Source organism: Oratosquilla oratoria, chromosome 9 (genome assembly GCF_046742065.1).
Source record: "Oratosquilla oratoria isolate Oo_2021 chromosome 9, ASM4674206v1, whole genome shotgun sequence".
Lineage (NCBI taxonomy): Eukaryota > Metazoa > Arthropoda > Malacostraca > Stomatopoda > Squillidae > Oratosquilla > Oratosquilla oratoria.
The window spans coordinates 71,919,711-71,934,155 of record NC_134785.1 but is presented as its reverse complement, the minus strand read 5'-3'; positions in this window follow the sequence as shown (position 1 = coordinate 71,934,155).

Genomic DNA, 14,445 nt, shown 5'->3' with positions numbered 1-14,445 from the left:
ACAGACCACAAGCCACTCGCCCATGCCCTAGACAGGGTCTCCGACCATCACTCCCCAAGAGTCTCCCGGCAGCTGTCATTCCTCTCCCAATTTGATACTCGAATTGAGTATATCAAGGGAGAGGATAACCAGGTGGCCGACGCCTTGTCTAGAATCACTTCCAGCATCCTCCCTGACCACAACATAGACTACTCACGCATCGCCGCATCTCAGAATAACGACAGTGAACTCCGCCTCCTACGTATGCACGACACCTCATCCTTACAGCTAAGACAGCTTCCTAACAACCCCGTACCATTGTGGTGTGACGTCTCCACAGGCAAACCCCGCCCATACATCCCCGCCTGCCACCGTAAGGACGTCTTCTCCTCCTTCCATGACCACAGTCATCCGGGCATCCGCGCGACACAACGCCTCATCACGGATCGAGTCGTCTGGCCAGGCATCAACAAGGATGCCAGACAATGGACCCGGACCTGCCTCCCCTGCCAGACGGCCAAGGTTACGCGCCAGGTCCACGCACCACTCCAGCGTTTTCCTACACCCACGGCACGTTTCCAGTCAGTCCATGTGGACATTGTGGGCCCCCTTCCGCCTTCTCGTGGCATGCGTTACCTCCTTACGTGTATCGACAGGTACACCAGGTGGCCAGAAGCGATCCCCCTTCCGGATATATCCGCCGAGAAGACCGCCCGTGCTTTCCTCTCCGGTTGGGTATCCAGATTCGGCGCACCTCACATCATTGTCACCGATAGGGGCCCTCAGTTCGAATCTGACCTATGGTCCAGCCTCCTCAGGTTCCTTGGCACCAAACGCAACCGGACTACCGCTTACCACCCCCAAGCCAATGGACTCGTGGAACGGTTCCACCGCCAACTGAAGGAGTCGCTTAAGGCACAACCTTCATGCGACTGGGTCGACGCCCATCCCCTGGTGCTTCTCACGATCCGCGTCACACCAAAGGTCGACAACGACATTTCCCCATCTCAGCTACTTTACGCTGAGAACCTTCGCCTCCCTGGGGAAATTGCCACGCCTGCCGTCGGCGATCCTGACCGTCACGCCCTCCTCCAACTTATCAAGGAGACATTCGCCAACACCCGTCCAACCCCCCCTCGCCCACCACAACCTCAACCGGAGCACCTTCCCCCGGCCCTGCCTACAAGTGACTACGTCTTCCTCAGGCGAGACTCCAAACGAACTTCTCTTCAACGCCTATACGATGGCCCCTTCCGAGTCCTCACCAGATCAACAAAGCACTTCGTGATCAACCGAGATGCCAAACCGGATCGCGTCTCCATCGACAGGCTCAAGCCGGCCCACCTCCCCACCACTCCCCCTACCAAACCTCCAGGGCCACTACAATACCTCTTACAACATGGTCCTAACCCCATCCTCACCACCGAACCAAGTCATTCCCCACCCCCCGAAAAAATCTCCCCTCCAAACCAATACTCCCCTCCTGCCCCTAACTCCCCACCACCACAGCACCTGCAGCAACCCCCCCAAACTCAGATCACGTGTACGCGACGGCGAACCCTTATCCTTCTCCTATCGCACAACCACACCCTTCTACAACTGTTCCCGGCACCCCCCAAGATCCTCCCGACCCCACGCCCCCGCTCGACCATGCAATGCAACAATTCTCACCCAACCTTATGTCTCCACAGCTCCATACTCAACCGACCTCCCATCACCAGGCCTCCAACCTCGACAACACCACCCTGCACTCGAGCCCCCCTCCATCAAGGCCCTCCTCGCCAGACATGCCCCCTGACGGCATAACCACTCGTTCGGGGCGATTGATCCGAAGGCCAGACCGGTTCAAGTACGTCGCGCGCGTCGCTCCATATCCTCCTCGACGCCCGCTTTCGAAGAGCGGGGGGAGTGATGTAGTGACGTGACGCATCCCACGACCCATCACACACATAGTTGGCAAGCGTAAGTCGCAAGGACGTCCCGACCAGCCAGCGGTCAGCCAATCAGGAACTTGGAAAGCTCCTCACGTTCCCGCCAGCCTCCCTTAAAAGGTCGGCGTTTCGCCGAGATGGGCAGAACAGTACCGACCCGCACACACAACAACATTTCCTCGACCAATCTTCTAGCCGTCCCATCGAGCCTCGCCGTCATCATCTGCTACCGCCTCGCTGACGTTAGGCTCCATGTCCAGCTACAACCATAAGCTCCACTAAGCTGTGGCCTTAGTCCGAGCTTCACCTATATTTCTCATGTGACACTTCTAGTGTCGCACCTTGTGGCTAATTACCAAAAGAAAGAGATTAGATATTTTGTGTTGATTTTCATTTGTCCTGCCGTTGTTCCGAACTAAAACTACTACAGTCCCTTCTTGATTTTGTCGGTCAGTCTTCGTCCCTTATTGATCATCTCATTAATTGCGCTTTGCAATTTAAACTTAATTTTCAATTGTCATTCCCATTCCCCTTGCACATGCGGCTTAGAAGGGAATGTAGCCCATGCTGGAACAATACATAAATTCAAATCTAAACAAGATAATTTGAAATTAAGGATATTGAGTAGGAACTGTACACGAATTTGAATTTAGGTAAATCACATTAGAGAAAAGGAGAGGTAGACGTGTTCCAACGAACGTTGCTAATTTTATCCAGTTTCATGTACTTCAGGTTTGATTGAAATGTTTTTTTTTTATCCATCTTTAGTATATTTATTAACTCCTTTATATATTTCCTCCCTTTCTATTCCACAAATTCTAATATATGCTAAGTCCACACGGTCAAGCATTGCCCGGCGGGCGTTATTTAAGAACATCAAGAATGAAGGGGACTGCAAGAGACCATAAAGTCTGCCCTAGGCAGTTTCATGTCCATGACCACCCGTCATCCCCATCCATAAAGTTGTCTAACCATTTCTTGAAATAAATTATAGTTTCAGCACTCGCTACATGGTTACTAAGTCTATTCCATTCGTTGACCACTCTATAAGTAAACCAGTTTTTGCCTATTTCCTTATTAAATCTAAATATATCCAATTTAAATCCATCACTGCGAGTCCTTCCCTGTTGTCTTAATATGATGACTGCTTGCGTCACCCTTGTGAAACCCTTTCATCCACTTGAGCACCTCTAATATATCTCCCCGTACTCTGCACATTTCCAGGGAGTGTAGGTTAAGAGTCAACTGAGGTTTTGGATTTCTTTGTTTTTTTGTTATTTTACATATGAAAATATAACTTAGAAGTTAGAACACTAAAATGCACGTTTCTAGCATTTTATAGTCTTGGTTTTATCAAAGTAGCATGATCTTAGAAGTGTCTGATAGCAAACGAACTTTTCATTGTCGCAGTTATATTTTCCACCACGAAAGTGAAGATTTATCGAATTTGGATGCCCTTTCATGTTTCAATGTAGGTACGGTACAAGGATACGTGTAAGAACCAATTCAGTTATCCATTTAAGTGATTGGGTGTCTTGACACCCGGATGGGATATCGTGTCACCTGGCTAGGGGTAGTATCGTGACAATATATATATATATATATATATATATATATATATATATATATATAATGTTTATATATGTATATATATGTATACACATATATATACAAGTGCCCTGTATGTATACACACACACACACACACGCACACGTATGTACGGAGAGCACTCACACATCGCAGTAGCTGGCAGACCGTCCATGAAGAATTAGAACGAGCCACCCAGGTCCTCGTGAATAATGGATATTCTAACACCGAAGTCTCCAAAGCCATTAATATCCAGCTTGACAGATGGTACAACAAACAAGAAAATATTGCAGCAACTACAGGACATTTCCGTCTGTACTACCGTGCATACATGAACAACCAATACAAACAAGACGAAAAAGCCCTTAAGAATATAATTTCCAAATGTATAGAAACCACCAACAAGGACGACAGGCACCTCACAATCTTCTACAAAAACAAGAAAACACATCACCTCCTCCTTACAAACAGCCTCAAAACTGACACTCCAGAGCTTCAACGTAACCATCTAGTGCATGAATATAAATGCTTTTCAGGGAACTGTGCAGCCCTTCCTTCTACATACATTGAAAGAACCACTACGAAGCTCTCTAGGCACCTTACACTCCACCTGTCAAACGGAGCTCCGAAGAAGCACTCAGAAGAGGTTCACGGGGTTAGTCTAACTAGAGAAATGCTAGTCGAAGGAATTTCCATCCTACAAACCGAAAGAGACAACTCCTGACTCCGTATATTGGAAGCCCTTTATATAAAAAACAAAAACCCTTCCCTCAACTCCCAAACCAGACATGTACATAATTCCTAGCCTCAGAAACTTTCACCATAGTTATAAAATAGTTTGGGAAGAAGACAAACGACGTACGGCTCAGGCAGTTTCGCAAACGGGATCCCAGATCAATGCCTAGATCCCTATTGGCCAGCCTCGACCAATCACGTTCCTCCTTTTCTCCCATTCTGTATCTTAGTTCTGTATATAAACTATTCCCTTCTTTGCCTGTACCAGAACCTGAAGATGACCCATGTAGGTCGAAAGCTTGTTACAATAGTGTTCTTCGTCTACAAGAACTTTCTATGTCTTTCGGACAACTTCTATGGAACCTACCCATGGCTCATCGTTCCATTGTCAGAGATGTAGAACTACTCAGCAAAAAAGTCGTGAACGCAGAAGCTGCTGTGAACTTCAATCAAAAATATACATACATCCATATTGGATGAATGGATTAGACAGATGAGAGTGTGGGTGGAGGAAGAACAAGCGAAGATGGGCTGGAACTTCTTTATTGTTTATACGTTTCGACCGACTCTGTATTCTTCAGTAAGCTGTCTTCTTCTCCACCTTAAATTTCCTCACCTTTACTCAAGTCTCTGACCACCTCTCCTCCGTTCTTTGGTAAGGAGGATTTAATCAATAAGACCCTAACCAAGGATGAACTTGTCCAGGCTCAGCAAAAAGATGATACACTCTCCTACTTACTACACATAGCCACAACCAAAGCAGACATAGACACCATCCCTTGCTTCTATTTTCAAGATAGAACCTTGATAGTGTACAGACCTGGGCAGAAGAACACCAAATTGTACTTCCTTGCTCAGTCAGAAGTAGTGTATTAGAATTAGCTCATGTTGGTTTCGCAGGACACTTAGGAGTGAGGAAAACATACCTCGAGGCACTTCTGGCCGGGAATGCGAAAAGACATCGCTAATTTCATCAGGACATGTCACGTCTGTCAGGCGGTGGGTTAGCCAAATAAAAAAAATCCTAAAGCCCCACTTAAGCCCATTCCCATCAGTGAGGAACCCTTTGATAAAATAGTAATAGATTGCGTGGGACCATTACCTAAATCAAAGAAGGGTAATGAATACATGTTAACTGTTGTTGATGTGGCTACCCGTTACCCAGAGGCATTTCCTCTTAAGTCAATTTCAGCTCAATCCATCATTAAACCCCTACTGTCAATGTTCACATCTAAAGGAATCCCTCGACAAATTCAATCTGATCAAGGAACTAATTTTACCAGTTCTCTTTTCAACCAGGTCCTTACGGAGTTAGGGATAGAACATGTTACATCCTCCGCTTACCTCAGGGTTGTGTGGAAAAGTACCATCAGTCGTTGAAAGCCATGCTGCGCAAATATTGCCTGGATACAGGGTCCAGTTGGGACTCAAATCTCGATTGGATTCTCTTCTCCATCAGAGAAGCTAACCATGAAACCATGGGGTTCTCACCCTTTTAATTATTATACGGGCAATATTTAAGGGGACCCTTGACCTTGTTCAAAGAACAATGGTTCAAATCTAATCAGGAGAAAACGAATGTTCATACTTATATCCAGAGTTTAAGAAGTAAATTACAGGAGGTGAGATCTGTCCAAAGCCCATTTTCCCAATTCCAGAAAAGGAGTAAGTTGGAATATGATAGAACCTCAAAAAGAACTTTCAAGGTAGGAGATATGCTGTTAGCCTTTCTCCCTATATCAACTAACCCTTTTCATAAGAAATTCTTTGGGCCATATAAGATCCTAGAGCAACAAGGACTTTTAAATTACATAATTGAAACTCCTGACAGATAGAAAAAACAGTAGCTGGTACACGAAAATCTTATCAAACGTTACCTTTCCAGATCACCAGAGGAGGGTACCAAGTACTGTAACATTTCCGGAGGACAAAGGTACCCCAACTACAAATTTTCCCTTGCCCAACAGTGCCTTCTCCAATAGAGAAACAGTGCACTACCTGGATGAGTATCTCTCTGGTCTTCACTCAAGTCAAAAACTCAATTAATCAGTGTCATAAAACGGTTTCCAGAAATTACCCTGGACCACCCAGGTTTTGCAATGTTTCCCAATATGACATTCAGTTAAAAGACCTAAATCAAGATCCCATTAGACAACGTCCATATCCCCTAAACCCCGAAAAGAGTGAAACCCTTAGAAAAGAAGTCCAGTACCTCCTAGATCATAGTTTGGCAGAACTTAGTCTTTCCCCTTGGGCTTCATCCTGCATTTTAGTACCAAAGGCAGATGATTCATACCGTATGTGTACGGACTATTGTAGAGAAGGAAACCCTATCCCTTGCCCTGGCAGTCAAGAGGTTCCGGTGTTATCTCCAATCATCAGCAGTGCCCATCAAGATATTCACTGACCATAATCCTCTGGCTTTCATTCAGAAAGCCAAGCTGCAGAATAAGAAGATTCTTCGTTGGGCTCTAACCTTAAAAAGAGTACCATCTAGATATCCACCATATAAAAGGGCCCGACATCATTGCAGATACCTCCTACGTGTTTCCCTTCGGAGGTCTTCGGTGAGTGTGTGTGTGTGTAGGGGGGGGGGGGGGTCATGATACTACTCCCAGCCAGGTATGTACTCACCGACTAAGAGTAGGTTACCCGGACTGGTTTTTGACAAAAGCCCTCAATAAAAGCCAAAGTCATTTATTATAGAACATAAAATTCCAGCGCTAAATTTGTCTGGGACAAATCAATTATTAAAATTCCATATAATTCCATCCATGCCGTTTCAGGATTATTACCTAACAAACAAATTAAAATCACAGTTAACTGACAATAATCTAGACACTGTCCTAATTCGACAACCACACTTGGGTGGATGCTAAAGCTTACCTCACCTTGATTAACAATATATTCCCCCTAGCAGGATGTAATGGAACTGCCTAGAGTGGGCCTTGTGGCAGGCGCGGATCCAGGGGGGGGGGGCTGAGGGGGCTGAAGCCACCCCCAAATTTGTTCTTCCATGAATCATTGTAAGGATGTCATTTAATCGATTTTAGTACTTTCTGATGTTTTGCCAGGTCCGGGGGTTAAATAAACTGACAGCATGTGTGCGGTATTTGGGCGGAATTGTGCTGTGTTTGGCATTTGTTTAATTCCATTTATTTGTTTTTGTATTGCGCGTGTTGTAGGGTTGCCAGGGTTGTGTCTCAGTTGCGCTGAAAAGGGATAGAAAGGAGATATACCACGTTCGTTGGCCGTTTAACATACCTGTATTGTCACCTATATGATTGTTTTGTGTTGTTGAAGCAATCAAGTTGAAGCAATCAATCAAGAAGCATCATCTGCAAACAGTAAGTATTCAGGAATACCGCAGGCTTTATAGATATCGTTAATGTAAATCAATAACAAAATAGGACCTAGAATACTACCTTGAGGTACCCCCATACTTACACCCATTAATCTCGATTTAACACCGTTAAATTAGACAACTTGATTACGATTAGATAAATATGACTGAAACATCTGAAGTTCAAAGTCTCTTATTCCGTACTCAGCCATTTTCATCAATAGAATACAACTGTGTCAAAAGCCTTTTTAATGTCTAGAAATACTGCGGTACATATTTTTTATTAAATAGTTGAGTTGCAATATATTCATGTAAGAGAGCAACAGGCATATATGTTGAGTGTTTTTCACGGAATCCAAATTGATTATCGAAAATGATCCCATGGTACTCAAGGTAATCTACCATTTGCTCAAGAATATTTCTTTGTCGCGGCTCGTGCCGCTTAAATTCTTCTTATCGGCTTAAGAAACCTGCACAGCGAAGCTATAGCGATAATCCCATACCACACTCCTGGTCATATGGCCATTTCCCGAAGGTTGAGTGTGGTTTGAATTTTCCGCCAAAATCATCGGAAATTTAAAATTCCCGGCTCTGTGCAGGCATGCGCATTGTCGACCCCACCTCCCCCTCCCTATCCCCTCCCTTCTTACCCGGCTAGCTCGAGCCGGACGTCGCGTCACTTCAATGAGAAATGAAGGCTTCGCCTGTGGGAGGAGGGAGGGACCCTAAATCTGTGCAGGTTTCTTAAGCCGATAAGAAGAATTTAAGCGGCACGAGCCGCGACAAAGAAATATTATCGGCTGAAAGAAACCTGCACAGCGAAGCTATGCATGAGACGAGGACAGGTGGGAGGAGAGGTGAAGCCTGAATCAAACCGTTATTACGTGTGTCTTTCCTATGGGAGACTTATTCATTTTATCACTCAGTAGAGGGGAGACAGAAACGTCAAGTACCCACGCCGAAGAATGTGACATGCACAACATTGCACTGTTCACACAATGCGTAAATTATACGAAATTTGTATCCTGTTCAACGGTTCCTGGCCCCTCCCCACTCCTCGGTCGCCCTTTGCCCCCTCCACTTTTTTGAGATGAGAGGGGTGGAGCCGTTTCCTTGGCGACACATGGGACAGGGGCGACCGAGTGGTAGAGACACCGTGTCCCCAAGGGAGTCGTCGATGTCCAGTCCCTAGGTCCCGCACCCGCTCCACAGAGTGGGTGCGGAGAAACTCCAGCGACCGGCGTAGGGCCCCCGACCGAAGCCAGGGACGCAACAACCTGTGGAGTGCTGAGGGTATCGGCCCGGGCAGGTCACGCGGGAGAAGCAGTATGCTCCTGTCGACCTCCCGTACCAGCCGTCGGCGCCCCAAGCGGCTCAGTGGAAGGGCCGGGGTCGCGAAGTTGAGGCCCCCCCCCCCCCCCGCCACCGAAGGAGGGAGGACGTGTGAGAGAAGCACGCTCTTTTGGCGCAGGGGAGCACCCGAAGGACGCTGACTGTGTCCCACTCAATCCCGAGCCAATAAAGTCTCTGTGTGGGAGCAAGGGCAGACCCGTCCCAGTCCACCCCGAACTCCACGTCCGCCAACACACTCAGAGCCACTGAGATGTCGGCCGATGCACCCTCCTCGGTGGGCAAATGCATCAACTAGCCGTCTAGGAACATGAGTGTGGAGACGCTTGCTTCCGTCCAACGTACGCCTACCACTCTCACTAGTTTCGTGAAGATCCTCGGGGTAAGCGAGAAACCGAAAGGGAGTATGCGAGGCCAAGTTCGTTTCCGAGCGACCTCGTCCGTGGGCGTTAGTCAAGAGGCTTCGTCCTGGGTGAAGACGTTCCCTGAGCGTCTCCCACGAAGACGCGCCTGGACCCTCGGTATGTATCCAACTCACCCCAAGTCTTCCCGCGGGAAGTTCTCGAAGCCCGTGGCGAGCGTCTTCTTCCAATAGTGTGCTATGGCAATTTGTGACGTCTCATCACCCACAAGCGGACTTCTATATGTTTAATACCTAGGGACATCATGTGATTATACTGTGACGTCACCGGATTGATCATGGCGCCATAGGATCGTCTCGTGACGTCACAGGGACACAAATTGACGTCATAGGACTACATGGTGACGTCAATTTATCACAATGACGTCATCTTATCATACCGTGACATCACTGAGTCACAGTGAGCGTTGAAATAAATTTTGACATGGTAAAATTCTGGACCATCATGACTGTAGATTAAATTAAGTTGAATAGGAAAAGTCATGTTCATTTCGACCTAAGTCACAGTGAGCGTCGAAATTAATTTTAACATGGTAAAATTCTCGACCATCATGACTGTAGATTAAATTAAGTTGAATAGGAAAAGTCATGTTCATGTTGACCTGAGTCACAGTGGGCGTTGAATTAGTTTAACATGGTAAAATTCTTGACCATCATGACTACAGATTAGCTTAAGTTGAATAGGAAAAGTCATGGTCATTTCGACCTAAGTCACAGTGAGCGTCGAAATCAATTTTAACATGGTAAAATTCTCGACCATCATGACTGTAGATTAGCTCAAGTTGAATAGGAAAAGTCATGTCCATTTCCACCTGAGTCACGGTGAGCGTCGAAATTAATTTTAACATGGTAAAATTCTCGACCATCATGACTGTAGATTAGCTCAAGTTGAATAGGAAAAGTCATGGTCATTTCGACCTGAGTCACAGTGAGCGTTGTAATTTATTTCTACATGGTAAAGTTCTTGACCATCATGACTATAGATTAGCTTAAGTTGAATAGGAGAAGTCATGTCCATTTCGACCTGTTTTTTTTTTTTTTTTTTCTCCAAGGTCAAGGCATTTTATTTATGTAATACCTAGCACTTTGCGCCAACTTAAACTGTACTATTTAAAACTGATTTTCCTCTTCTCATTACACTAAACGATTGTAGTTTCTTTGAACTAATTTATACTCATTTTAACTAACACTAGACTCCCTAAGTCTAAAGTTCTTTTGTGTTTTACTTGGGGGTGGAACATCAGGTAAGTCATCTTTAAACTCAAGCCAAGTGAAGTTGATAAGAGGTTGGCTGTGGCTCATGAGAAGGGCTGGGTGGTGTTTTTTTTTTTTTTTTTTTTTTAAGAAACCTGGAAGGAGGGTGGTGCCGTGAGGCGTTAGAAGACCATTGAAGCTCGGAGGTATGGGGCTGCCGAGGCCTGATGATCCTCGGGGAGCCACCCTCCGTATCATAAGACACGTCCCCTTGTCCTCCAAGAGGCCCGGGTTCTTACCACGGACGACTTGAGGACGTATGGGGAACGGAGTACGAGTGGAAAAGGTCAAAGTCTACGCCTAGGGCCTGACAAAGAAAGTTATAAGGCGTTAAAGGACCATTATTGGTCGAAGGTATGGGGCTGCCGAGGCCTGATGACCCTCGGGGCGTCACCCTCCGTATCATAGGACACGTCCCCTTGTCCTCCGAGAGGCCCGGATTCTTACCACGTACGACTCGAAGACGTATGGGGAACGGATTACGAGTGGAAAAGGTCAAAGTCTACGCCTAGGGCCTCACAAAGGGAGCCATTAAGGCGTTAGAGGACCATTATTGGTCGGATGTATGGGGCTGCCGAGAGGCCTGATGACCCTCGGGGGCACCCCCTCCGTACCATAGGACACGTCCCCCTCTCTTCCGAGAGGCCCGGGTTCTTACCGCGGACGACCCGAAGACGTATGGGGAACGGATTACGATCGTATAAGGTCAAAGTCTACGCCTAGGGCCTGACGAAGCAAGCTATGAGGCTGTTAGAGGACCATTGATGACCGGAGGTTTGGGGCTGCCGAGAGGCCTGATGACCCTGGGGGGCGCCACACTCCGTACCATAAGACACGTCCCCTGTCTTCAAAGAGGCCCGGGTTCTTACCACGGACGGCCTGGAGACGGGGACGTATTGCGATCGTATATGGTCAAAGTCTACGCCTAGGGCCTGATACAAACCGTGAGGCAATAGAGGACCGATGATGGTCAGAGGTATGGCGCTGCCGAGAGGCCTGATGACCCTGGGGGGCGCCACACTCCGTACCATAAGACACGTCCCCCTGTCTTCAAAGAGGCCCGGGTTCTTACCACGGACGGCCTGGAGACGGGGACGTATTGCGATCGTATATGGTCAAAGTCTACGCCTAGGGCCTGAAACAAACCGTGAGGCAATAGAGGACCGATGATGGTCGGAGGTATGGCGCTGCCGAGAGGCCTGATGACCCTGGGGGGCGCCACACTCTGTACCATAAGACACGTCCCCTGTCCTCCGAGAGGACCCGGGTTGTTTACCAGGGACGGCTCGAAGACGGGGACGGATTGTGCTCGTATAAAATCAAAGTCGAAGAATGAGACAAACCAGCAGCCAAGCGGAAAGCGATAAAACTAACAGACGATTAACCAGCAGGAAACGGGACCGCCTGCTCCCATGTGGGCAGCGAGTTAACCACTCGGTCCCGTTTCCGCGATCTAAGTGACGCGACGTCCGGCTCGAGCTAGCCGGGTAAGAAGGGAGGGGATAGGGAGGGGGAGGTGGGGTCGACAATGCGCATGCCTGCACAGAGCCGGGAATTTTAAATTTCCGATGATTTTGGCGGAAAATTCAAACCACACTCAACCTTCGGGAAATGGCCATATGACCAGGAGTGTGGTATGGGATTATCGCTATAGCTTCGCTGTGCAGGTTTCTTTCAGCCGATAATAACGGTTTCAAGTACTTTAGACAATACCGGAAGGATCGAAATCGGACGAAAATTTGATACGTTTGATGTGGGCCCATCTTTATGGATCGGGTGTACTACAGCAATTTTTAGGACATTAGGAAAGCAACTCTGTTGAAAGCACAAAGTTATTAAATGCATGAGTAAATGAATAATTTTGGGAGCAGCAATTTTAAGGATCTTTGTATTAAGGCAATCATAGCCATTGGACTTATTTTTAAGATTATTTATAATACGCCAAATATCGTGAGTTGATGGTTTTATTAGACTAAATTGTGATGAGACTGGAGTTATATATTGAAGTGGGTTTCCTGGGTCATTTGGCAGCTTATCAGCCAATAAACTACCAATTGAACAGAAAATTTTATTAAACATGTCAGCGATCTCATGGTTGTCAGTTACCTGCCTGTTATTGTGAATAAACAAATTGGGAATATTATTACTTCTCTTTTTATTAATTACTTCAAGAAGTATTGACCAGAGTTTCTTCGGAAACGATGAATTTTCTTCAAGTTTTTTGAGATAGTATTGCTTGCGAGCCGATTTAATTGATGAGTTGAGAACATTACGATATCCGATAAAATTGTGTTTATTAAGTTCAGAGTTGCAGTGTATTTTTGATAAAGTTTATGCATTTCAATAAGTTATTTGTTATCCAAGGTTTGATTGGTATCTTTCTTCTTGATGTTATTCTAGTCGTTAATTAAGTAATTTCTTCATTAAATGTAGTTATCAAACAATTGGCGAAACCATTGTGGTGACAAGTACAATGCACAGTTGCAGTTAACCGTTGAGGTGAAAGCATCTACTCGAGTAAGCAGGTAAACTATTACTTATTCGTTTATGATATCTCTTGCAATTGTATAATAACCCAAAGGTATACGCGTGCCAGTGCCTTATCACTGACTAGCACAAGCGTGTAACAATATAAAACGAATATACATTCTATTATATATGTCTAAAATCTGAAAAACATTAAAGTTAAGTTTACCTCAGACTTCTGATACATCAGATTACTCAGAGGAAGGAATTCAGGTTAGCCCCCCCAAAATTTTTATCCTGGATCCGCCACTGCCTTGTGGTCTCTTGCAATCTCCTCTCTCATGCTCATATTATTGCCGGAAAGCTTCACTATATGCTCGTCACGCATACCAAGGTCTAAATATACAGGTCAGACCGTTTACATTCTTCTGCGCAGCTTCTGACGTCATTTGGCTGAGTCCATTTTCTTTCTGTGATACACTGAAGAAAACTGTGAAACGCCAAGGAAGACAGGAACTATAATATTTTATATATATATATTATATATCATATATATTATATATTCATATATATAGACAGGAACTATAATATTTTATATATATTTATATATATATTTTATATAATATTTGTCAGAATATAACTAATTGCGGGGAGCGGTGCGAGCGAAGGCGACGTCATTTTCGAACGACGGACCAGCTTCAACTGACAGCTATAGGACCCGCTAACCCCACTTTGAACAGCCAGGTGACGTTCACGGGCCCGCTGCGCCAACTCCCTCGAAATTCGGTCGGAAGTGGTTAGACCTTATATTCTTAGATCTTGACGCATACTATGTATTGTATTTATGTACGTATTGTACTAGGCTTGTCGCTATTTATGCGCAATAAATTTACATAATCAAAAGCCACGTTTCTGCTGCCATCCCGACACTATTAGGTTGAATCTTGTTGTTTTCATAGCATAACTCGTCAAGTTCAGAGCATAAAGCTTCATCTCCAACATACATTTATCATAGTTTCAACAGATGAATCATGTTTACCAATATGGAGTTGATGCATTCTGACACTTAAAAACGGTCACAATGCGATATGCCTTCTAATAACGTAGAAAACATTTAACATGGGAAATGAATGAAGTCTGCCTATTGAAACTTCGATACAATGGTAAGACAGGAATAACCCACTTTAGAAATAAGGTTCGTATTTTACTGCTCCAGATACCAAAAAATGCGAAAATCGTATTTTCGGAGTATATGTGTATCAGAATAATGTAGTCAGGCCTACTAGACCTCACTCATTTAACTAAATAAAATGCCACTATTTCATTATAACATTAAAATTAAACAATAAAAACAATATATATATATATATATATATATA